Raw genomic sequence first — 25,635 nt, forward strand, 5'->3', positions numbered from 1 at the left:
ATACATCCTAATTATGGATGGAGATGAGCCAGTGACGTACAAACAAGCTATATATGACGAGCCCCGATTGTGAAAAATGGCATGAGGCCAAGAAATCCGAGATAGACACCAAGTTTGAAAATCAAGTCTGGGACTTGGTTGATTTGCCCTAAGGTTACACACCTATCGGTTGCAAATGGATGTCCAACTTGAAAACCGACAAAGATGGAAATGTATCTATACTAAAATATAGATTGGTGGCAAAAGGTTACAGGAAAATTTACGGTGTTGATTATGATGAAACCTTTTCTCCAGTCGCTTTGCTTAAGTCCGTCCGGATTATCCTAGCAATTGCCGCATATTATGATTATGAAATATGGCAAATGGATGTCAAAACCGCCTTCCTTAATGGGATTTTGGAAGAAACTGTGTATATGACACAACATGAAGATTTTGTTGAAGCAAAGAATGCTGGGAAAGTATGCAAGCTAAAGAAGTCAATTTATGGATTAAAGCAGGCAAGTAGAAGTTGGAATCTGCGATTTGATAAAGCCATTAGCATGTTTTGTTTTATCAAAAATCCAGATGAATCTTGTGTTTATAAGAAGGTCAGTGGGAGTGACATCGCATTCCTTATCTTATATGTCGATGACATATTGCTCATTGGAAACAACATTCCAATGTTAGAGTTTGAAAAGACTTGGCTTGGAAAGTGTTTCTCAATGAAGAACTTGGGAAAGGCACAATAAATATTGGGCATCAAGATCTATCATGATAGATCTAAAAGGATGATTGGATTGAGCCAAATTACTTATATTGATAAGTTACTAGAACATTTCAACATGGAAGGGTCCAAGAGAGGGCACCGACCCATGTCACATGGTATAACTTTCAGCAAGAAGTAGTGTCCACAGACACCTGATGAGTGAGATAGGATGAATCAGATCCCATATGCTTCTCTTATTAGATCAATCATGTATGCCATAATATGTACTAGGCCGGATGTATCGTATGCCTTGAGTGTTACGAGCCAATACCAATCAGACCCGGGAGTGGTGCATTGGATTGCGGCCAAGAATATCCTAAAGTACCTGAAAAGGAACAAGGATAAATTTCTTGTCTATGGTGGAAGTAACTATTTTGTTGTTGAAGGTTATAACGACACAAGCTTCCAGGCTGACAGAGATGACTCCACGTCGCAGTTAGGGTACATATTTTGTCTAAATGAAGGGGTGTTTAGTTGGAAGAGTGCTAAGAAAAGCACAACTAAATATTCTACAACTAAAGTCAAATACTTGGCAGTTTCAAAAGCAACTAAGGAGGCAGTTTGGATTCGTAAGTTCATTGGTGAACTTGATGTTGTACCCTCAATCAAGGGTCCGATAAACCTCTATTGTGATAACAATGGAGCTATTGTTCAGGCTAGGGAGCCAAGGGAACATCAGAAGGTCAAACATGTCAAGAGGCGATTTCACATGATAAGAGAATGGAAGTCCGAGGGTGAAATAAGAATTTGTAAGATTGGAACGGACGACAATGTAGCTGATCCCCTCACTTAACCTTTGCCCAAAGTGAAACGCAACATGCACGTTGAAGTAATGGGAATCAAGCACGTTAGAGATTGGCTTTAATTTCCCTGTTCATGTGTTTTAATTAAATTTGAGGATTTTAATGTAAAACACCATGTTGAACCATTCATTTTCGGAGTAATTTAATTTTAGGCAAAATTATTATCACTCCATTTCTATTTAATTATGGTTTAGAATTAAATAATAAGTCCATTCGATTTAAGAGAATATTCAAAACAGGGTATCAAGACAATGTCTTGGATAAAGAAACACCTATTAAGTGAACATTCAATATTTTAATTGAAAATTATCCCTAATCAAGGTCATTTAAATCATGGACGATTAATGACCACTTGAGATTAGTGTGTAGAATGATTTATAGCACCGTTTCTTGTATTACAGGGACATGATTGTCATAAATCATTTGCACAGGTATTTGTTTGGAACTATACCAGATCGACCTATGAGAATTGTTTAAGAAATTTTAAATCGTCATAAGTATATTTCTCATTATAGCTATCGGAACCTCTTTCCTCGACCATGAGTATTGTAACTTCTCTTGTTTGAGTACTAGTCCGTTTTGATGTTGTCAAACGTCTGCCGTAAATTGGGATTATAACGGCAACACTCGGGTGGCTAGGTCCTCTTAGTAAGGGAAGTTAACAATACAAGACTGGGAATGTCCCCTTATTAACAATAGGGAACATGTCTTTTTTGTTTCCAACGCCTCTCGAAGAGCAAGACTGTGAAAATGCATGGTCGTGCTCAGATGGATTTTAAAAATCATCTTCTTATTGACAGTAGAACTCGGAAATCGAGAAACGCTTCTGGAAGTAATAAGGATGACTAAGAATCTTACCTTATAGTTCATGAAGAGACATTAAGTGACATATGAAATGGGCTATACACTAACAGCGCACTTTTCCATAAGGACAAGTGGGAGATTGAAAGAAATGGTGTCCTTCGAATAAGTGTATTATTTCGATAGAGGTTTCCGAATTATTAGAAAGCTAATTATTCATTGAGGTCAAGTGATCGGAATGCCTAGCTAGAGGCCACTTCCGATCGGTAATAATAATGTATAATTAATATTATAGCTTAATCTTGACTCAACCCTTCGAGTCACACCCCTATCGAGTGACCGAACCGAAATGACGAATTAATCCTAAGGATTAAATGAGTCATTAGAGTATTACGAACAAAGACGTCGGATATTGAGCGTAGAGCGTCGAAACCGAGCGTCGTAAGTCGAGTTTAATTTAGAATTCAATGAGAAGAGAAATCAAGCGAACGACAAGTTTAAGCTAAGTTGTAACTTCACATTGACCTAGCCATGCAAATGCTAGGCTATCATAGGCGATCAACCGCATCGCATGGATGTGCCACAAACCAAGCATGCATGTGCGTGCTAGGCTTGCTGGCCGAGTATGCTTGCGGGGCTGGTGCACCTAGTCACACACATGCCAGCAGCTGGTGCGCCATGCGTGCTAGCGTGCTAGTGTGCTAGGCCTCGCACCCAGCCGCAAGCATAACAACAGCTAGGCTGCCCCTAGCACGAGCATCGCATCAGCATCAGCGGCACGCTATCCGTGGGTGTGCTATGAGCTATCCGTGCTTGCATGCAGGGTACCGCGTAGCAAAAGCATAAGCAACGCAGCAGTAGCAGCAGCATTAGCAGCCCGCATGGTGTGCATGGCCTGCTTGCTGTGCGTAGGCATATGCGGGTTGGCTGGTAGGCCCAGCCATGATGCTAAGCACCAACGAGGATGCCTTGTGGAGCCCTGTTTTTTGGTGCGTTGCTTGGGGAGCAAGGGGAGGATGGTCCCCCCCTCCCCTTGTAGTCCTCACCGAACCCCTTGCTCACCACTTAACACTTGGCGTTTGTTGATTCACTTGCATCTCAATTTGATGTTTGAATTAAAATAAATTGAATAAAGTGCATTTTACCAACTCTTCCACATTGATAGGAGATTGGAATTCAAGGGCTCCGTTCCCTATAAATACCAATTCTTTGGCATTGGGAAGGGACACTTGAGTTGTGAAATTTAAGGGATCTCCAAGAAGAGAATACCTTAATTCTAATACTCTATGTTTTCTTGGTCTATCCCCGACTAAGCTTCAGGGTAGGGGCCGTTTAGGTCGGGTCTCGAGGGTGAGAGCCGTTGGAGGCTTGCGCATTTGCGGAGCTTTACACTTTCAAGTACGAGCTCTTAGAAAAAGTGAAGCACGCGTCAAGGGTAAGATCGTCTTTTCTTCTTTCTCTCTCCTTGTTAATTAATTATGTGATTGTTAATTAATTAATATGCATGTTTAGTCACTTTAATTTGTGTGCGGATTTTGGAAGGGTTTCATTTCGCGTAGTGTCAGACATTACAAAACCCAACAGGTTTTGGGCTTGCTTACTAATCTATATATATTATGATTATGTATAGTTTAGGTGCCTAGGGTAGAAAATGAAGTTGTTCAACAAAAAACCCTAAGCTAAAAAATTAGCAAACAAGAAATCAACTTCCTCGCTCTCTTTCTCTCACTGGTCCGACCGTGCGTGTGAGTATGATGGTTCGTGTAATGGTTGGTTGTCTTTGGAAGGTGTTGATCGCGATGGTTCAACTAACCTCTCTCACTCTACCAATCTATCTAGTATTGGTGGACGTTCATTTGAAGGTCGTGTGCCGAGTAGAGAAGAAACACTTGGAGCTCTATTTCACCTTATTTTCAGAGCTAACCGTAACCTTTTCACGTTTTAAAGGTATTAGTATGTGATTCTTATGTGTTATGCATGTTGATCTAAAATTAGGTGCGGAGAATAAGATTCGTGAAATTCCACAATATAGTACATAGATCCCTACACTTACTACCCTCATGTTTTTTGGAATCATGTATTTTGTTTGTTTATTTATCGTATTATTTTGTTTGAAATTGGTTTAGCTAGCTTATTTTGTAAGATTATTTTGTAAACTATAATGTAAAAAACATACCAAAAATAAGGGTAAAATTATGAAATGTTGAAAATAATGTTGTAATCTGATCCATGCAGACCATTTGACGGGTCATTCTAGGTACATACCCAGCATGTATAAGCAGCATACATACCAAATTATGCTTTATGTGAAACTTTAAATTTCAATAGTATATTTTGTGTGCCATCAATAAAATAATACTAAAACAAACACTAGGAATGATACATGTCAATTCTTGGTAAATATATTCCCTCCAAAACTTTTTTTTCTTTTATTTTTAAACTTTTTAGGAAAGCAAAGTTTGTTATGTTTTGCTAGATTCAATTATTTTTATTGTTACCTATGATTCAAGATTTGAATTTATTCTTTTTTTTTTCCAAATTTTAATAAATTTATTCAATACTATATTAGAAATCTTAAATTTTTTCCAGTCGTTATGCTAGAGAACATTTTTTTTTGCGCACACGAGGAGCTGATCCCCAGTGTTTTCATAGCTAACTTTTAATGCAATTGTTATTATATTTAGTTAATCTTATATGTAGTTCTTTTGTATAATGTCAATATTCTTTCAATAATCAAAGGGAAAAAACAGCTAATATTTTTTAAAACAATATATCAAAATATGTCAATATTCTTTTAGCTACCAATATTGGTGATAATTTGAGGTTATTCAAACTTTCTTTTTTTTACATGGGTTGGATTGTGACAGTGACACAGACTATTTATTATCACCTCCAATGGATATACATATCTATTAACTAATACTAAAACAAAACATAGTGACAACATCCCTTCCCCAAATTGTATACATATCACACTCACATGAAGTTTTTTTTATTTTTCCCCCCAATTTTTTACGATGATGTCATTAGTTTTATTTTTTATTTTATTCTTTTAACAATTACCTTTGTTTCTTTTATCTAATAAACCTTTTAAATGCGACCCTTTGTCCCAACCGAATCCTTTTTTATAATAGGTATGTTAATATTTTAATGTTTAAAAGTGTTCATTTTGATTTTTTATTTTTTTTTTTGTATATTTTACAAGTAATATGCTACCATAAAAACCATGTATACAAAAAAATATAAGGAGTAGGGGTTTTTGAGAATATCTCGGGTTGCAGGTCGTGAATATGTAGAGACAGCCGGAGACATCTGCCAGACAACGAATATTCCGATGACGAAATATTCGCCTCCGACGGTTAAGTTAGTAACTGAAAAACAAAAGATATTTAGAGAGTGAAAGTAGAAAGAAGTTAGAGCACTTTGTATATGCCTTTTTATGATATCTCAATCTAGCTATCTAATCATTAGGGTGGGAATGTGTGCATTCTAAGGTTTGGTACCCCATTCAGGTAAGGACAGGTGTCCTTTGGGGGCGCCGTTTTAGTGCTTTTCTCGGGAATTAGGCCTCCTAATGTAATGGATTAATGAAGGCCTTTTTCCTATTCAGGTACTCTCATATTGCCACTTGTCATCTCCCTATTAGGACACGTGTTTCCCTTTTATTAGTCCACGTGTCACCATAGGATTGGAACATGTGGTAGGTATATATTTACCCTAAACATTTTTCCGGTAAAGGGGGGTTGGCTGAAACCATTTGGGCTGCCTCTTCTGAAATTTCATTCGTACACTAATGTTGGACGGCACTCCAATTGATCCCCTAGTCCCCATGAATCCGGATGATACGGACGTGGACTTCAGTGGGAGCACCTACTCGATAATGGAGGTAATTGGCTATTCGATTTTATATGATTTAATTGGAGATTACAGCTTGATTGAAGAACATGTTGAGAACATAAAGGTTTTGAGATTTTTAAGTGTGGGAAGTGATTGGGTTAATGAAGTATAATAAAGTTTTGGTCTTGATTAATGGATGTTACAGAAGGTGAGTTTTGAAATTTATGTTTTGAAATTTAACTGCAAGAAACGCTTTTAGCTTCTTGTTGTGTTGTTTGGGTGTAGAATTAAGAGTTGTTGGAGAAGAATTATTTATATGGGCTGGGGAGTGGCTGTCTATTTATCCTTATTTATATGGTTCTATACTTTAACTTTATACTTATATGTCTTAGTAACAAACTAGCAATAATTATTTAGATTGATCTATCTAATTCAACATTTAACTTCAATTTCCTTTTGAAAAGAAAAACACTCGAGATATTTCAAGTTTTTTTTTACTAAAAAAGTGTCTTCTCTAAATCATCCTCCTCCACAAAATGATATTGAAAATCGTTATCAACACATGAAAACTCGTCCAGAGCAATTGCTAATTTAAATTGCGTACATTTTTTAGTTGGAATATGAATTTTCTGTTAATTTTTACATTGGCTAGGGTATTGAATTATGAAAATGTCAATTTGTGGTTTTCATTATGTTTAACACCTTGAAATTGGTTTTATAGATTAATTTATGCCAAAAAATTAGTTAATTACTGGATATTCTTTTGTGTAATTTGCTAGGTTGTGATGCTAATACTTAACTGCTAACAAACAATGAAACTCATTACTAGTAATTTGGGTTTTTCCTTGCACGCAATTGAAACTTTTCAGATTATTTGAGATTTATATTTTGACCTTGTGTGATAATGGCTCAACTTAACTACTCTTGAATCGGTTAAAGTGTTAGTACTTTAGTGTTTGGTTTGCAATTGAAACTTTGCAAACTACTTGAGCCGTTAAGTTTCAAGTCGAAAGAGCTTGTTCCGGATTTTGATTTGCTACAATGTGTTCTTAGCTCTGAACATTTTCTTGTAATTTTTTATTTCCATTTTGAATTGCAAACTTCTTGGCATATATTTATATGATATATGTTACGGTTGAGATCCAATAGGAACCTGATTTCCTGGCCAAAACTTCAATGTGGATTTTTCTTTGGCTTTGTAAATCTAGATAAGTGAGAACCACTGGTTTAGACCCAAAAATCAGGTGCCACTTATAAAATGTTGTCAGCTTCTAAACGTTTAGGTATATGCATGTTCATAATGTGTTGTATTATTCATTGCAGATCACCATGGGCCAGCAAAGGTAAACTATTGTCAAGAACCAAGGAATCCTACTAATTGGGAGGAAAAACATGTGAGTACCTAATGTGGTGCATTATATATACCTTTACCGTGTTTTTATAATACCAAGCCTACAGTGATATTTAGTGTAGCTGAAATATAAATATTATTATATTATGCTATGTTGATAGTTTTGCTCTGATTCTTCAGTTTTACATGTTAATTAGTTAATGATAGGTTGTTAGCTAATTTTTTTTAAAAATGACTTAACATAGAAGGTATTAGATAAGCTTATATTTATTTTTGATTTCATTTTGTGGGACAATCAGAATTTATCCTAGCTAGGATTGTAAACTCTTGAGTCTCTTAGGATATAGCTATTTTTTTTAATGTTGAGCATTGAAATCTCAGTTATTAAGGATTAATGTATTCTTACTTTAATGTTAAAAAGAGAATTTTGTACTCTTTGTTCTTAGAAAAATGTAATGGTACTTTGTCTTTACTTACATAAATGCATTTTCATTGTAGAGGTTAGATGATCCAGTATATACTCAGAAATCGAATATTTAGTACCTTACATTTATTAAATTGACAAATTAAGATCGTTTAGTTATGATTTGTAGTTTCTTACCTTGCAGTTCTTTCCATCAAGACTTTGTGGGTTATATATGCTCTCGAGCCTTAAACAAATGATGCTACTGAAAAGAATGAAGACGTATGGACATTCCTTAATGAGGGGGTTGTCGTAACATTTTGTACAAAAATGGAGTTTTGTAGAAGTTTTTGTGTAGTGTTTTAGATGGTAAAATCAAAATTATTGAATGTAAGTTTGTTAGTTGACTTGGTTTATTATTAATAACACTATGTCAATTTTTTTTTTGGACTATTAACATGTAGTAGCGGATAAATTAATTTATACAAATACATCTACATATAAATATATACAGGTATAGGCGCATAACCGTATGGGTACATTATAGCACGTTTATTAATGAGCCAAGCCACGTCATCAAAATTAGCCAAATTTTATTTTAAAAAAGCAAAGATGAGAGACCTGTTATCATACTTAACGGATCTCTTATATACAAAAAAGAGACATGTTAGGTAAGAAAACAGGTCTCTTTGCCTTCTAAAATTTATAGAGTTAGTACAACGAAAGAGACCTATTATCTTACTCAACAGGTCTCTTATTTATCACAAAGAGACCTGTTCTATTTACCAGGTCTCTTTATCAAAGAGACCTGTGAGCTAGAGACCTCCTCTAAAGAGGTCTCTTTGGCCAATTTTAACAAGTCTCTTAGGCTTTTTTTTGTAGTAGTGGATCTCAATATGATGATTTCTAAGTATTTATGGGGCTTTAAGAGCTTAGGTATGCCCTCGCCTTTAGACTTAACATGCCTTAGACAATTTTGGACTGCATATAATTTATTCGTCCGTCCAATTTTTGTGGACTGATGGATTTAGTCCTTAGGGCCTTATGGGGTTAGGATATCGGTCATAGGGGCCAAGTACCTCCATAGTCTTACCCTTTTTCTTTGGCTGGGTTACTTAGCTAGGAGAAACCTTGTTATCCTTTTTTTCCCGGCCAAGTTGCTATATTGTGAGCAACCATAGGTTTCATTTTACACGGCGCTTTTGCTCATCATTTGTTGTTCGAACACATCATAATTCCGAAAAAAAAAAACTAAAAGTGGAAAATTAGGTAACAATGGATGACATTTCATTAATTATGTTAAAATTACATTGTTTGGCCGTATAACTTCAATTACATGGCTTGGTCGCTAGGCCTAGTTGTATTTTCAACTTTTTGCTAAGTTCAAAAACTTTATATATAGTTTTTTTTGAGGTTGTCCGTATTCCACGTACGAGGAATAAAATGGCCACCTAAGGCTTCAAAACGATAAGTATTGTCTCGTATTTCTTCACCAACACGGTAGGGTCCCTTCCAAGTAAGGTTCGCTTGCCATCTTCTTTTGTTCGGCCCACCGCTTCCATTTTTCTAAATACCAGGTCCCCCATCTTAAGCGGTCGCTTAGACAATTTCCTGTCGTAAGACCTCGTGATCCTTAGACGGTATATTTCATGTCTAAGCGCCCCATTGCCCCTAGCTTACGGAAGGAAGTCTAAGGAAGTCTTCATGGCCTCCTAATAGGCCGACTCATCATATAGCATCACTCATAGAGTGAGCTTGTACATTTCAATGGGGAGCACGACTTCAGCACCATAAAAAATAAAGAATGGGGTTTCGCATGTAGAACCTTTCACTATTGTTCGAATGGACCATAACACATTAATCAATTCGTCAGCCCGTAGGCCGCCTGCTTTTTCAAGCTTTCGCTTGATGTCATTGGAGATCAACTTGTTATAGGCCTCAACCTGACCATTGGAATTTTGGCCGGTTGACCGAAGCAAAGCAGTGTGATATGCCCTAGTCGCTAAGCCAATCTCTAAGATGGTCGGCTTCGAACTGTGGCCCATTATCGAACACCATAGACTTTGGAACGCTAAAGCGCATGATTATGTTCTTCCAGATGAAGGCAGACACATCTTTCCATTTGATGCCTCGGACGGCCTCTGCCTTTACCCACTTAGGGAAGTAGTAAACTGCTACCAACACACACTAGTAGAAAAATTGAAAAAGGCACCCCCCCTTTTCGCACTGGTTCTTAAAAACCGGTGGGGAAAAGAAATGGGCAGGATTTGGATAATTACTTTTTGCACCGGTTCCTTATAAACCGGTGCCAAATCTTAGTTTTTGCACCGGTTTGAACCGGTGCTAAATGTTTTATTAAAAAAAATAATAATAAAAAGAAGGAAAAACGGATTACGCAGCGGTTCAGCATAAACTGGTGGGAAAAGTATATTTAAAACCGGTTCGAACTGGTGCGGAAATTCATTCATGAACTCTTCTTCTTCCTTAAGTTTATTTCATACCCGTGATTTTCCACCTTCAATTATTCCTTCTCTCGTTGTCGCCTACCTTCACCATTGCTCTCCTTCACGCATAGCTCCGAATTTACACCATAGTTGTCCTCCATTGAAGCGCATTCTGGGCTTTCTTACCTCCATTGTCGTGCAACTCCTTTCTTTCTCTCCTTTTCACTGTTCCATTGAAGCGCATTCTGCTGAGCTTTCTCATCTCCATTGAAGCGCAGTCTGAGCTTTCCAACTCCATTGTAGCAGCTTCGAGGTAAGATTTATTTCGTGGTCTCCTAATCGTTTGAATACCTTCGCAATCTAGGGTTAGTCATTGATTTAGGGTTTTCTGTTCTTTGTGGTTTGCTGTTGTAACTTTAGTCTTGGCTTAGGTGTCCATTTTTGCTAAGAGCATTCGTCTTTTACAGTGGCTGTAGAAGTACACATTGATCAAAGAACAGGTATATGATGCTGCACATGTACATCAACTCACAATTTTAAAGAATATGCAACACTAAAGTGACTTATTAATTTGTGAAAAGAATAAAAACTCTAAGTAGTTAGTCTTGTCTCTTCTATGTTTTTTCTAGAAGTAATGTGCAATAAATGTTAGTTCTTCCTTCTGTCCCTTAGCCTTACAAGTCATCTCAATCAATGATACTTGAAGTGCTTTGGATTTTAGGTTCCATCCAGGTATAATAGAAAGGGGGGAGGGGTGGGATTGAATTTGTGGCGGAATTGGAGTTTTTTTTTCTAAAATCTTGAGAAATTTCAACTTGCTTATACCTAATTTGTTAATGGTATGTCCCATACTGAAAGTAAATACTTTTTGAGTGTTTTTGATACAACGTGCTGCTTCAGCAGTCTGCGTGATACATCCATTAATATTTTGTTATCATGCATGCAAAGCACTTACTTGAGATTGATTCTCCATTTCAAGTAGGGTGGTTATGCCCCGAGAAAATCTCCACTACTAGAATCTTAGGCAACTACCCTGACGTGTTATACTATGTTGAACGGGGTATCAAGGAATCATTGTGTGCGGGTGACAAGTTCATATTCGCCCCATGTTTTGAGGAGTACGTTTGACCATGTCAAATTCATTTGTTTTCCCTATTTATATGTTGTACACGGCTAATTATTGATTTGTTTGTGTATTGTGAGTTTATGTAGTGCACGTTGGACCATGCTGGTGATTTGTGTTTCCAGTAACACCATCTTCCTTTTTGATTCAGCTTGATTGCCTCATCTGAAAAAGCTCCTTGTGAAGTCTATACTGCGAAAGTAAAACAAGCTATCTAGTGTTGATTATCATTACCTAACTTATTTATTTTATTAGTCATACTAATCAAGTTTGAACTTACTTTTCTATTGTGTTATGAAGAAGATATTTGTCGAGCTCCTCAAGGTCCCACATGGAAATCACCGATGGTAATGCTACATGATTATTGACTTTCATAATAAACAATGCGTAAGATGTTGCTAATTTGTTATGCATGTTTGATTCATGTACTGTGTTCCTATGCTAGTGTGCACAACAAGATAACGGAGTTGATTGCGGACTACGTGATGAGATTCATGTTCGACATACTGAGTCGTTGTACAGACGCACAACAGCTTGATGAGATATGCCATTTACTTAGTTAATTTTCTTTTGTCGTGTGTTTTGATAAGAAATGTACAAAATAGGCATCCAAGTAGTCATATAGGTCTTATTCGGGCCATTTTGGATGAAAATGCGTCTTAAAACCCTTGACTTGCTCCTTTAATGTGATTTCAAGCCTTAGCCGACTATAACTAGGAAATAATGACATGTTAATAGGAAGAATGAGCTGATTTGATAAGAAATGTAGAAAATAGGCATCCAAGTAGTCATATAGGCCTTATTCGGGCCATTTTGAATGAAATTGCGTCCTAAAACCCTTGACTTGCTCCTTTAATGCGATTTCAAGCCTTAGTTGCCTCTAACTAGGTAATAATGATATGTTAAGAGGAAGAATGAGCTCATTTCATAAGAAATGTAGAAATTAGGCATCCAAGTAGTCATATAGGCCTTATTCGGGCCATTTTAGATAAAATTGCATCCTAAAACCCTTGACTTGCTCCTTTAATGCGATTTCAAGCCTTAGCCGACTATAAATAGGTAGATATGACATGTTAAGAGGAAGAATGAGCTCTTTAGATAAGAAATTTAGAAAATAGGCATCCAATTAGTCTTATAAGCCTTATTTTGGCCATTTTGAATGAAATTGCATCCTAAAATCCTTGATTTGCTCCTTTAATGCAATTTCTATAGGGTTTCGTAGTGACCTGAGACTATGCGGAAGGAAACCCACCAAGACCCGCCCCTTATTTTAAATAATTAACAAGCATATTAAACTTAATCAAACAAGATTAAGAACAAGAATTATACCTTTGTCGCGTGCTTCACTCCCAAAGAGACCTTACTTCAAAATCCCGAAAACATGAGATCTCCGACGGATCGTACCCTTGACCCGACCCGAGCGTCCTAAGTCTTGAAGGTTAGTTAAGACCCGAACAAAATAACTACGAATTTTACGAATCAAAGAATTACTCTTAATTAGAGTTGCCTTTTTAATTCTACTCAAGGTTATTCATTTCCCAACACCCTTGAAGGGTATTTATAAGGAAATGAATCCTTGGTTTCCTATCTCCCATCAATGTGGGAGAGTTGGTGAAATGATAATTATTTAATTCCAAAATTAAATGATTAATCAATTTAATCACAAAACGACACATGGCACAATAATAGAGAAAACCAAGTGAGGACCAAAGGCTTGGGGGGACCATTGCCTTGATCCCCAAGCCATTGCTCCAAGAAATGGTCCCCACTTGCAAAACCGGCTCCAGCAAGGCCTGCTGGGCTGCTCCCAGCTAGCACGCCATCTAGCATTGCCAGCTAGCCCAGCCAGCTAGCATCACCCTTCCTAGCAGCTCCCTCGCATGCACAGCACGCCCAGCGCTGCTGCTCGCTAGCTAGCCAGGCGATGCTGCTTGCTAGCTAGGCGCTAGTGCTAGCTCCTGGCACGCATCAGCCCTCGCCATCGCACACGCTAGCATAGCCAGCATGCGTGCTGCTAGCAAGCCACGCATGCTGGCCCCTTTCCTTGCCAGCCATGCGCACTAGCCTTGCACCATGCACCACGCATCGCACCACACACCACGCATCACACACTGTCCTCGCATCAGCCTCGCACCACTCGCATGCTGCTGCTGCTATGCCTTCATCGCATACACACATGCACATAGGGCCTACTATGGTGTTGTGCTTGTGCGAGGGTCCTGCGATGATGCCTAGCACCCAAGCACGCATGCTGCGATGCAGTGCCATGTAAAAGAACGCATGTGCACAGCCATGCTTGTTGTGTTGATGCGATGGGATAGGGCACAAGCACACACACACGCGCACTGGCCTAGCTATGCGATGGTGTTGTGCTTGTGCTGTGATGATGCGATGGGCTGCCTAGCGCTTACGATAGTCAGCGATGGTGCCTCGGCATCATGCTAGGGCTGCGATAGCGCCTAGGAATGATGCTTAGGGCTGCGATGGAGCGCCTAGCACACCTAGTGTGCTTAGGCTTGCGCCTAGCCATGCTAGGTGCATGCTAGCTCGAATTAGCCTAGTATCCACAAGGTTAGACCATTGTGGTGCTACAGCTACACTTGTACTTGTCGCTTGTGATTTTGCTACGCTCGGTCTTGACGCCCTAGGCTCGATATCTGACGTCTGTAATCGTAAAACTCTGCTGAATCATTAAATAATTCGTCGTCTCGGATCGGTGATTCGATTGGGTTCGACCCGAAGGGTTCAGTTAAGAAAGCTGTAACATCAATTGTACATTGATATTACTGATCGGAAGCGGCCTCCACCTAGGCATTCCGATCACTTGACCTTAATGAAGAATTAGCTCTGTAATAATTCTGAACTCTCTATCGGGAGAATACACTTGTTGGATGGACACCATTCCTTTCAATCTCCCACTTGTCCTTCCGGACAAGTGTGCATACTGTGTATAGCCCATTTCCTATGTCACTTAATGTTTCTTTGTGAACTATAAGGTAAGATTCTTTGTCATCCTTATTACGTTCAGAAGTGTTTCTCGATCTCCGAGTTCGACTGTCAATAAGCAGATGATTTCGAAAATCCATCTGAGCACGACCATGCATTTTCACAATTTCGCTCTTCGAGCGGCCTTGTAAACAACAAAACATTTACCCTATTGTTAGTAGGGGGACAATCCTAGCCTTGTATTGTAAGTTCCTCTTACTAAGAGGACATAGTCTCCTGAGTGTTCCCGTTATGATCCTTAGTTACGGCAAACGTTAGGAAACATCAAAGAGTCTAGTACTCAAATAAGAAAACTTCACAATACTGGTCGGAGGAAACAAGTTCCGATAGTCATAATGAGATATGTACTTATGACAATTTTTAAATTTCTTAAATTACTCTCATAGGTCTTATCCAGTACATTTTCAAACTGTGCCCCTGTGCAAATGATTTATGACCGTCACGTCCTCGCAGCACAAGAAACGGTGCTGTAAATCATACTACACACTAATCTATGGCGGTCATCAATCGTTCATCCGTTAGATGACCTCGATTAGGGACAATTTTCGATTTAAATATTCAATGTTCACTTAACAGGTGTTTCTTTATCCAAGACATAGTCTTGATACCCTGTTTTGAATATTTCCGTAAATTGAATGGACTCATTATTTAATTCTAAACCACAATTAAATAGTAATGGAGTGAATGATAATTTTGCACAAAAATTAATTACTCCATTAATGAATGGTTTTAATACAGTGTCTTACATTAAATATCCTATTTAATTAAAACACATGTACAGGGAATTTCAAAGCCAGTCTCCAACATGCTTAATTCCCATCGCCTCAATGTGCTTGTTGTGTTTCACTTGAGGCAGCGGTTTAGTCAAAGGATCGGCTACATTATCATCTGTGCCAATCTTACAAATTCTGATTTCACCTTCGGATTTCCATTCCCTTATCATGTGACATCGCCTTTGCACGTGTTTGACCTTCTGGTGCTCTCTCGGCTCCCTGGCCTGAGCGATAGCTCCATTGTTATCACAATAGAGGTCTATCGGCCCCTTGATGAGGGTACAACACCAAGTTCGCTAATGAACTTGCAAATCCAAACAGCTTCCTTGGCTGCTTCTGAAGCGCCCAAGTACTCGGCTTCAGTTGTAGAGTCTGCAGTGGTGCTCTGCTTGGCACTCTTCCAACTAAACACTCCTCCATTCAGACAGAATATGTACCCCGACTGTGACTTGAAGTCGTCTCTTTCAATCTGGAAGCTAGCGTCAGTGTAACCTTCAACAACCAGTTATTTGTAGCCTCCATACACCAGGAATTTATCCTTGTTCCTTTTCAGGTACTTAAGGATGTTCTTAGTCGCAATCCAATGCGCCTCTCCTGGGTTCGATTGGTATCGGCTCGTTGCACTTAGGGCATACGATACATCTGGCCTTGTACATATCATGCCATACATGATTGATCCGATTAGTGAAGTATATGGGATCTGATTCATTCTTTCTCGCTCAACAGGTGTCAGTGGACACTGTTCCTTGCTAAGAGTTATGCCATGGGACATGGGTAAATTCCATCTTTTGGCATTCTCCATGTGGAATCGAGCCAGTACCTTATCAATGTAAGTACTCTGGCTTAATCCAATCATCCTCTTAGATCTATCTCTGTAGATCTTGATGCCCAATATGTATTGTGCCTCTCCTAAGTCCTTCATTGAAAAACACTTTCCCAATCAGCCCTTTACGGACTCCAATAATATTGTGCTGTTTCCAATGAGAAGTATGTCATTGACATACAGGATTAGGAATGTAATATCACTCCCACTGACCTTCTTGTATATACAGGATTCATCTGGATTCTTGATAAAACCAAACTTGCTAATGGCTTCATCAAACCGCAGATTCCAACTTCTGCTGGCTTGCTTTCGTCCATAAATGGACTTCTTCAGCTTGCAAACCTTTCCAGCGTTGCCTGGATCGACAAAACCTTATGGTTGTGTCATATACACAGATTCTTCCAAAATTCCATTAATGAAGGCGGTTTTGACATCCATTTGCCATATTTAATAATCGTAATATGCAGCAATCGCTAGGATGATCAGGACGGATTTTAGCATTGCAACTGGTGAAAAAGCTTCATCATAGTCAATCCCGTGGATTTGTCTATATCCTTTTGCCACCAGTCTAGCTTTGTATATTGATACATTTCCATCCTTTTCTGTCTTCACTTTGAAGATCCATTTGCAACCAATGGGTGTATAACCCTCAGGCAAATTCACCAAGTCCCAGACTTGATTATCAGACATGGAGTCCATCTCGGATTTCTTGGCCTCTTGCCATTTTGTAGAGTCGGGGCTCGTCATAGCTTGCTTGTATGTCGCCGGCTCATCACCATCCATGACTAGGATGTCCTGATCATCGGTTAAGATGATACCGAGGTATCTGTCCGGTTGAGATCTTTGCCGTTGTGACCTACGAAGGGTAATCGGTTGAGCTTTTTTATTGTCAGTTTGATTCTAACCAATCTTCTTAGATGCTTCCAAAGCATCTAGATTGTCAGTTTTGTCAGGTTGACATTGTTGCTCGTCCTCTTGAACTTCGTCGAGTTCAATTTTCCTCCCACTTGTCATTTTGGAAAGGTGTTCCTTCTCCAAAAAGACACCATCACGAGCAACAAATACTTTGTTCTCGGATTTATTGTAGAAGTAATACCCTTTAATTTCTTTTGGATATCCCACAAAGAAACACTTATCTGATTTGGGGTGAATTTTGTCCAAAATTAATCGCTTGACATATGCTTCGCATCCCCAAATCTTGAGAAAAGACAACCTAGGAGGTTTCTTAGTCCATAGTTCATATGGATTCTTTTCAACAGCTTTTGACGGGGCTCTATTCAGTGTTAGTGCTGCAGTTTGTAGCGCATGTCCCCAGAAAGAGATAGGGAGTTCACTAAGACCCATCATTGATCGAACCATGTCTAACAAGGTTCGATTCCTCCGTTCGGACACTTCGTTCCATTGAGGAGTTCCGGGAGGTGTCAACTCTGAAAGAATGCCATTTTATTTCAAGTGATCGTCGAATTCATGGCTCAAATATTCGCCACCTCGATCCGATCAAAGTGCTTTAATTTTCTTGCCAAGTTGATTTTCAACTTCTTTCTGAAATTCTTTGAATTTCTCAAAAGATTCAGATTTATTCGACATTAAGTAGATATAGCCATATCTACTATAATCGTCGGTAAAAGTGATGAAATATCGGTAACCTTGTCTTGCGGGTGTGCTCATTAGTCCACATACATCCGTAAGTATTAGACCTAATAAGTCACTTGCCCTTCCTCCCAACTTGGAGAATGGTTGTTTTATCATCTTGCCTAATAAGCGTCCTTCGCAATTTTCAAACGACTCTAAGTCGAATGAGTCAAGAACACCTTCTTGAAGAAGTTTCTTGATGCGCTTGATGTTAATATGGCCAAGACGACAATTCCACAAGTAGGTTTGATTCAAATTGATGGTCTTAGTTCATTTGGTATCATTCCTATTTTCTTTGTGTAAAGCATGCAATTTAATTTGAACATATAATTGAAAGATAATCTTTGAAACAACTACAGTAGAAGTCTTTCATTTCAAACATCTTGGTGTCCAACACCATTGATCAAAATATTGTTCAAAAGCATGACAAAACTAGAATTAGTTTTAATTACATCTCAAAGACAAAATGGTGCATGGAAGCACGACCGAAAAACCATCTTCGTCGTTTTCTTGCTCTTGCACCAACACTTGATAAGCTTCTCACTTTGTTCCTGAAGAGGCAACATAAAGTGAGTCATACTTGGTATCCAATACCTTATGATAAGCTTAATTCACAAGTGTTTAGGAAGATACCTGAGGTAGTCGGAATGTTCCCCTCTTCCTTGAAGAGCATGCATTCTCTCTTGTAGTGGCCTTGCATGCCACAATGGAAGCATCTCATCTTTGCCTTGACCTTCTTGAAGTCCTTCTTCTTAGCTCTCACGGGCCTTTTGGGCATTCCATAGGCGGTGGCTTGGCTAAGAAGTTGCACCACCTCCTTGAGGGAGTGTGTCTCCTTTCCCGCAGCGATATGCACTCTAAGTGCATCATAGCCCGAGTAGAGTGAAGCAAGCAAGATATTCCCCACCATCTCATCTTCCAATGGGATTCTGAGAATCTGCATGTGTTTGAAGAGTCTAGTCATTCCAAGCACATGAGGTCGGAGGGGCATACTGGGTTTCAATTCGGCATTGTAGACCTTTGTCCAAAGCCAGCGCCTTTCCTTAGCAAGACATCCCACGTTTGGTGGCTTTATCCTCATTTTTGAAAGTGACCTTGTCAAGTCAAACACGAGGCCATCAAAGTTGCCATTGTCACTCTTGGTGACTCTTACATTGATAATGTCCTCAACTGCTTTTAGGAACATGTTCGGGAGATAGGAGGTAAGACTTTCTTTCCAATCTTCCGGGATGGAATTTGCCATAAGTCGTGAGACCTTTTTGCAATTGGAAGAACATTCTTCATGAGCCTCATCAGTCATGATTCCTTTGGAAAAGAAGCTTGAAATGAGAGTATCAAGAGTATACTCCAAGGAACAATTTCGGAGAGTTCTCCTGAGTTCCTCCTCCCATTCCTCGAAGTTGACCAAGTTTAAGGAAAAGGTCAACTTCTCGGGTAGTTCCGGGCACATATGGTCGTTGTTTGAGTTACTTGCAGACATTGTTCTACAATTGAAAGAATTTGAAGTGAAAAACCATTCATAAATCAATAAGTTGAAATTTAAAACGTTCATGCATATTTTCAATCTTATTGAGCATTTTATCCACGCATTTAAAATGTCCCTTATGGGAGAGAATAAAATGATTTCGAGATCCCAAAGATCAAGGAATGGTTAAGCATGCTTTGGCTTGTCTTAATCATTAAATATCTTAAGGTAAGCAATCTAATTGCTAATAGCTCCAAGCTACTCTCGGTTTGATAAAATGTCGCATCTAATGCATTCTTGACATTTTATCTCTTTTGCCACGACATCTAAGGATTCCTTACTGATATCGTTGAGCTTAACCAAGACAACTTGTATACTTAGTATACCTTACGTTCCTAGGGAAGTAGTGAAGCCTCGCTTTGGCGTAATCCATCACTTACGCGCATTACTTCGGTAAGTGTTGTTCTTGGAACGACAAATTTTAGCTCAATATTATTAAGGGACCTAGGGTTTCTATGTTGGTTGATTTAAGTGAAATTAACTAATTGTCGCAACATAATAGAAATCCTAGACATGCATCTAGTAATCATATATAATAACAATATATATAAGGCATAAAAATAGATGCATTTGGCAACTAGCATGACCCCTTGAAATCTTCAATTTCCATGGGTCTTCATCTTGGCTCATCTTCATCGAAACGCCGTCTTGAGACATCTTGGCCAAAATAAAATAAAAGAAGCTAGCTAGAACGACTAAGATTAATCTAATAGTACAAAAATACTTAACGGTTCGCATACCTTATTTAGATTTACAAAAATACATAACGGAACGTAGTCCGTATTTTCTATCCTAGTCGGGCCCCACTAGTTGCCAAATTCAAAGACCTGTTTTGAACAACAATCTTCCTTTCATCCATTCACTATTTGTGAATGGCCCATGCAATTTTACGAAATACATAATTAAACACGCTAAACTAGTAACTAACTTAGGTGGTTAATCCAATTAACGCGCATAATTCAAACTTGTCAAAATTGTTTAATCCATTATTCCTAAAAGCTCACGCAATTAATTAAGCTCCCACTAAATTCCGCATCCGTACTTAATTAATCCGATTAATTAAGTCGGCATAACCCAAAAATTTGTCAAATTTTGCAAAACCGAAAATCGAGGTTTTTAGCCTCGTTAAATAATTTCATAAATAATTTAAAACGGCAAAATTTTCGCAAATATACATAGCTCAAAATTAAGCAACGAGGCCCCATCCTAGCATGATGCATGGTGCACCATGGCTGCTAGGCAGCAGTGGGCTGGCTGGCTGGGGCTTGCTACCTCACTGCCAAGCAGCAGCACAAGCTCGCAAGCAGCTTATGCCTCACACGCATTAGCAGCATTAAGGGGTTGGGCGGGCGCTTGGTGCTAGCATGCTGCGCCCATCACAACACACTACATTGGCCAACACCACGCATGCCTACACACATGCTGGCGCCTGGAAGCAAGTGCGGGCTGGCTAGTGCTTGCTACCACGCTGCCCAGCAGCGCCCCCAAGCACCCAGCAGCCAAGGCCACTACCCAAGCCCAGCCTTAGCACCCCTCGCCACACAGCCACGCAACATTGATGCTTAGCCATGCACGCACCATAGGCAGCCCACATGTGGGCTACTAGGTAGCCCGGCTAGCCTTGGTGACGCTTGCGGTTTTGCATCGATTTGCGTGCATTTTACTCGGGATTTTAATTCCGATTTGTGTGTGACAATAATTAATTCTAAATTACATTTTATGATCAATTTGAGGAAAAATAAAATAAAATAAGTCTAACTTAAATAATTTTTATTTTATTGGTGCACAAGCCTAAATTATCCAAAATTTTAATTTTGAACAAAATTAGGTCTAACTTTATGCTTAAAATAAAATGAGCTATGTCCATAATTAATCTTGCCAATATGCAAATTAATAATGGGTTTGACAAATGGGAGTTGGAAAAATAAATTAACCATCCAATGATAAAAATTTTCCAACTTTCATACTTGTGTAAAATACCAAGATTACATCTTCCAATATGAAGATTAATCAAATTTTACTCACAAGTAGTTGAACTTTATGGATTTTAATCAACCAAACATGAAAAATCCAAACTTTGTTCAACATGGAATTTAGGGTTAGGGTTCCAATCATTTAAACCTTTATAGATTAGAACTTTAACATAAAAGGAACTTAAAATTACAAGACCACAACAAGCTTTCACATTTTATTGCAATTTATTTGCAAAATTTGTGAAAAACAAGATTATGTGAAAAATGGCATATCAACTTAAGCACTAATAAAAACTTCATTATTATGCTTAAGGATATTTTAAAACCAATAGATTAGAGATGCAAAAGTGCATTTAATCTAACCTTGTAATGCTTTCATTAATCAAGGCTTAAAAAGAATTAAAATTTTCATTGAAAAACGAAAAACCCCAGAAAAAATGGGTTTGTGATTCGAATTTGGCTTCTGGACAGCCCTAAAGGGTTGAATCTGTTCCAGAATGTGGATTCCACCCAATTTTGAGCCAAAATCTGGGTTTGACAGCCAAATCGAGAATAAAATCGAGTTTTAAAATTAATTAAAACAAGCATCTAATCTAATTAAGAGAACATGAACCAGAAAAATAAATTCTTTTAAAACACCTTAATTAAAATTAATTGCAAAAATTAAAAGGAGCGTGGCTCCGATACCGCTGTAGGGTTTCGTAGTGACCTGACACTACGCGGAAGGAAACCCACCAAGACCCGCCCCTTAATTAAAACAATTAACAAGCATATTAAACTTAATCAAACAAGATTAAGAACAAGAATTATACCTTTGTCGCGTGCTTCGCTCCCAAAGAGCTCTTACTTCAAAATCTCGAAAACACGAGATCTCCGACGGATCGTACCCTCGACCCGACCCGAGCGTCCTAACTCTTGAAGGTTAGTCAAGACCCGGACAAAATAACTATGAGTTTTACGAATCAAAGGTTTACTCTTAATTAGAGTTTCCTTTTTAATTCTACTCAAGGTTATTCATTTCCCAACACCCTTGAAGGGTATTTATAAGGAAATTAATCCTTGGTTTCCAATCTCCCATCAATGTGGGAGAGTTGGTGAAATGATAATTATTTAATTCCAAAATTAAATGATTAATCAACTTAATCACAAAACGACACATGGCACAATAATAGAGAAAGCCAAGTGAGGACCAAAGGCTTGGGGGGACCATTGCCTTGATCCCCAAGCCATTGCTCCAAGCAATAGTCCCCACATGTAAAACCGGCTCTAGCAAGGCCTGCTGGACTGCTGCCAGCTAGCACGCCAGCTGGCATTGCCAGCTAGCCCAGCCAGCTAGCACCAGCCTGCCTAGCAGCTCCCTCGCATGCACAACACGCCCAGCGTTGCTGCTTGCTGGCTAGGCGCTAGTGCTGGCTCCTGGCACGCATCAGCCCTCGCCATCGCACACGCTAGCATAGCCAGCATGCGTGCTGCTAGCAAGCCACGCATGCTGGCCCCTTTCCTTGCCAGCCATGCGCACTAGCCTTGCACCATGCACCACGCATCGCACCACACACCACGCACTGTCCTCGCATCAGCCTCGCACCACTCGCCTGTTGCTGCTGCTATGCCTTCCTCGCACACGCACACGCACACGCACATAGGGCCTACCATGGTGTTGTGCTTGTGCGAGGGGCCTGCGATGGTGCCTAGCACCCAAGCACGGATGCTGCAATGCAGTGCCATGCGAAGGCACGCATGTGCGCAGCCATGCTTGTTGTGTTGATGCAATGGGATAGGGCACAAGCACACGCACACGCGCACTGGCCTAGCCATGCGATGGTATTGTGCTTGTGTTGTGATGATGCGATGGGCTGCCTAGTGCTTGCGATGGTTAGCGATGGTGCCTAGGCATCATGCTAGGGCTGTGATAGCACCTAGGCATGATGCTTAGGGCTGCGATGGTGCGCCTAGCACACCTAGTGTGCTTAGGCTTGCGCCTAGCCATGCTAGGTGCATGCTAGCTCGAATTAGCCTAGCATCCACAAGGTTAGACCATTGTGGTGCTACGGCTACACTCGTACTTGTCGCTTGTGATTTTGCGACGCTCGGTCTCGACGCCCTAGGCTCGATATCCGACGTCTGTATTCGTAAAACTCTGCTGACTCATTAAATCCTTTCGGGTTAATTCGTCGTCTCGAATCGGTGATTCGATTGGGTTCGACCAAAAGGGTTTAGTTAAGATTAAGCTGTAACATCAATTGTACATTGATATTACTGATCGGAAGCGGCGTCCACCTAGGCATTCCAATCACTTGACCTTACTGAAGAATTAGCTCTGTAATAATTCTGAACCCTCTATCGGAATAATACACTTGTTGGAAGGACACCATTCCTTTCAATTTCAAGCCTTAGCTGACTATAAATAGGTAGATATGACATTTTAAGAGGAAGAATGAGCTCATTAGATAAGAAATGTAGAAAATAGGCATTCAAGTAGTCATTTAGGCCTTATTCGGGCCATTTTGGATGAAAATGCGTCTTAAAACCCTTTACTTGCTCCTTTAATGCGATTTCAAGCCTTACCCAACTATAAATAGGTAGATATGACATGTTATGAGGAAGAATGAGCTAATTTGATAAGAAATTTAGAAAATAGGCATCCAAGTAGTCATAAGGCCTTATACGGGCCATTTTGGATGAAAATGCGTCTTAAAACCCTTGAATTGCTCTTTTAATGCAACTTCAAGCCTTATCTACCTCTAACTAGGTAATAATGACATGTTAAGAGGAAGAATGAGCTTATTTGGTAAAAAATCTAGAAAATAGGCATCCAAGTAGTCATATAGGCCTTATTCGGGCCATTTTGAATGAAATTGCGTCCTAAAACCTTTGACTTGCTCCTTTAATGTGGTTTTAAGCCTTAGCCGACTATAAATAGATAGATACAACATGTTATGAGAAAGAATGAGCTAATTTGATAAGAAATGTAGAAAATAGGCATCCAAATAGTCATAAGGCCTTATTCGGGCCATTTTGAATGAAATTGCGTCCTAAAACCCTTGAATTGCTCTTTTAACGTGATTTTAAGCCTTAGCCGACTATAACTAGGTAATAATGACATGTTAAGGGCAAGAATGAGCTGATTTTATAAGAAATGTAGAAAATAGGCATCCAAGTAGTGCTATAGGCCTTAATTGGGCCATTTTAGATTAAAATGCATCCTAAAACCCTACAATTGCTCTTTAAATGTGATTTCAAGCTGTAGCCGCGTATAAATATTTAATAATGACATGTTAAAAGAAAGAATGAGTTGATTTGATAAGAAGTGTAGAAAATAGGTAAAGTGGTAGTCATATTGTTCTTATTTAGCCCATTTTGGATCAAATTGTGTCTTACAACTTTTCAATTGTTCTTTTAATGTTAGCGTCTTTCATAACATATAATTTAATTTGAACTTGTTAATTAATACATTAATAATTAGTATTGTTTGTAAATATGACACTTTTTTATTAATAATGAGTTGTAAAAGCTATATGACACTTCATTGTATCGCATTTGGGATTATTAATTAATATCTATGTTATGTTGTTATTATTTCAATGTACAAATTGTTATTATTATTATTATTATTATTATTATTATTATTATTATTATTATTATTATTATTATTATTATTATTATTATTATTATTATATATTGATGGAAGAATTAATGCAAGATGTGCAGGTTTTTAATTATTATTATTTATTAAAATAGTTATTTACTAAAAAATTTAATAAAAAAAAATATAGGGGTTTTTGCATCGGTTTTTACATAGAACCGGTGCCAAAACTATTTTTTAATCATGGCCCGCTCGACTTTTTCCACCGGTTCTAAATTAAAACCAGTGCAAATTTTGCACTCTATGGCACCAGTTCACCCCAAAAATCGGTGTGAAAAGTAGTATTTACCACCGGTTTTGAACCTGTGCGAAAGCTATGGGGATTTAGCACCCCCCAAATCTAGATCGGTTTAAAATCGGTGCAAAATGGGGGGGTTGAACCGGTGGGTATTTCGGTTTTTCGCCTAGTGACATATCGTTGTTTCCTTGATGCGGAGTATAATGCCCTAAGATGTCCATGCCCCATTTGGAAAAAGGGAAATGACTACTTATAGCCGACAAGCTGTTTGCCGGGCGGTGTATGAGGGTTGCAAATCTCTGACACTTGTCACATTTTTTCACCATTTCCATGGCGTCCAAATTCATGGTCCTCTAGAAATACCCAAGGTGGACTACTTTTTCAGCTAAGGCTCTGAAGGGAATGGTGTCCTTCCAACAAATGTATTATTCCGATAGAGGATTCAGAATTATTAGAAAGCAAATTATTCAGTGAGGTCAAGTGATCGGAATGCCTAGGTGGAGGCCGCTTCCGAT

The 25,635-nt window shown here is 38.8% G+C and overlaps 1 long non-coding RNA gene across 1 annotated transcript; it reads left to right on the forward strand.

The window, feature by feature from the left end:
- The first annotated feature begins 5,376 nt into the window (after nucleotides 1-5,376).
- LOC110692432 lies at nucleotides 5,377-8,415 on the forward strand. The gene is made up of 3 exons (XR_002505466.1): nucleotides 5,377-6,235; nucleotides 7,510-7,580; nucleotides 8,146-8,415. It is a non-coding gene; the product is annotated as an uncharacterized LOC110692432 (long non-coding RNA).
- The last annotated feature ends 17,220 nt before the right edge of the window (nucleotides 8,416-25,635 follow it).

The sequence above is a fragment of the Chenopodium quinoa genome, unplaced genomic scaffold (assembly GCF_001683475.1).
Source record: "Chenopodium quinoa cultivar QQ74 unplaced genomic scaffold, ASM168347v1, whole genome shotgun sequence".
Taxonomy (NCBI): Eukaryota; Viridiplantae; Streptophyta; class Magnoliopsida; order Caryophyllales; family Amaranthaceae; genus Chenopodium; species Chenopodium quinoa.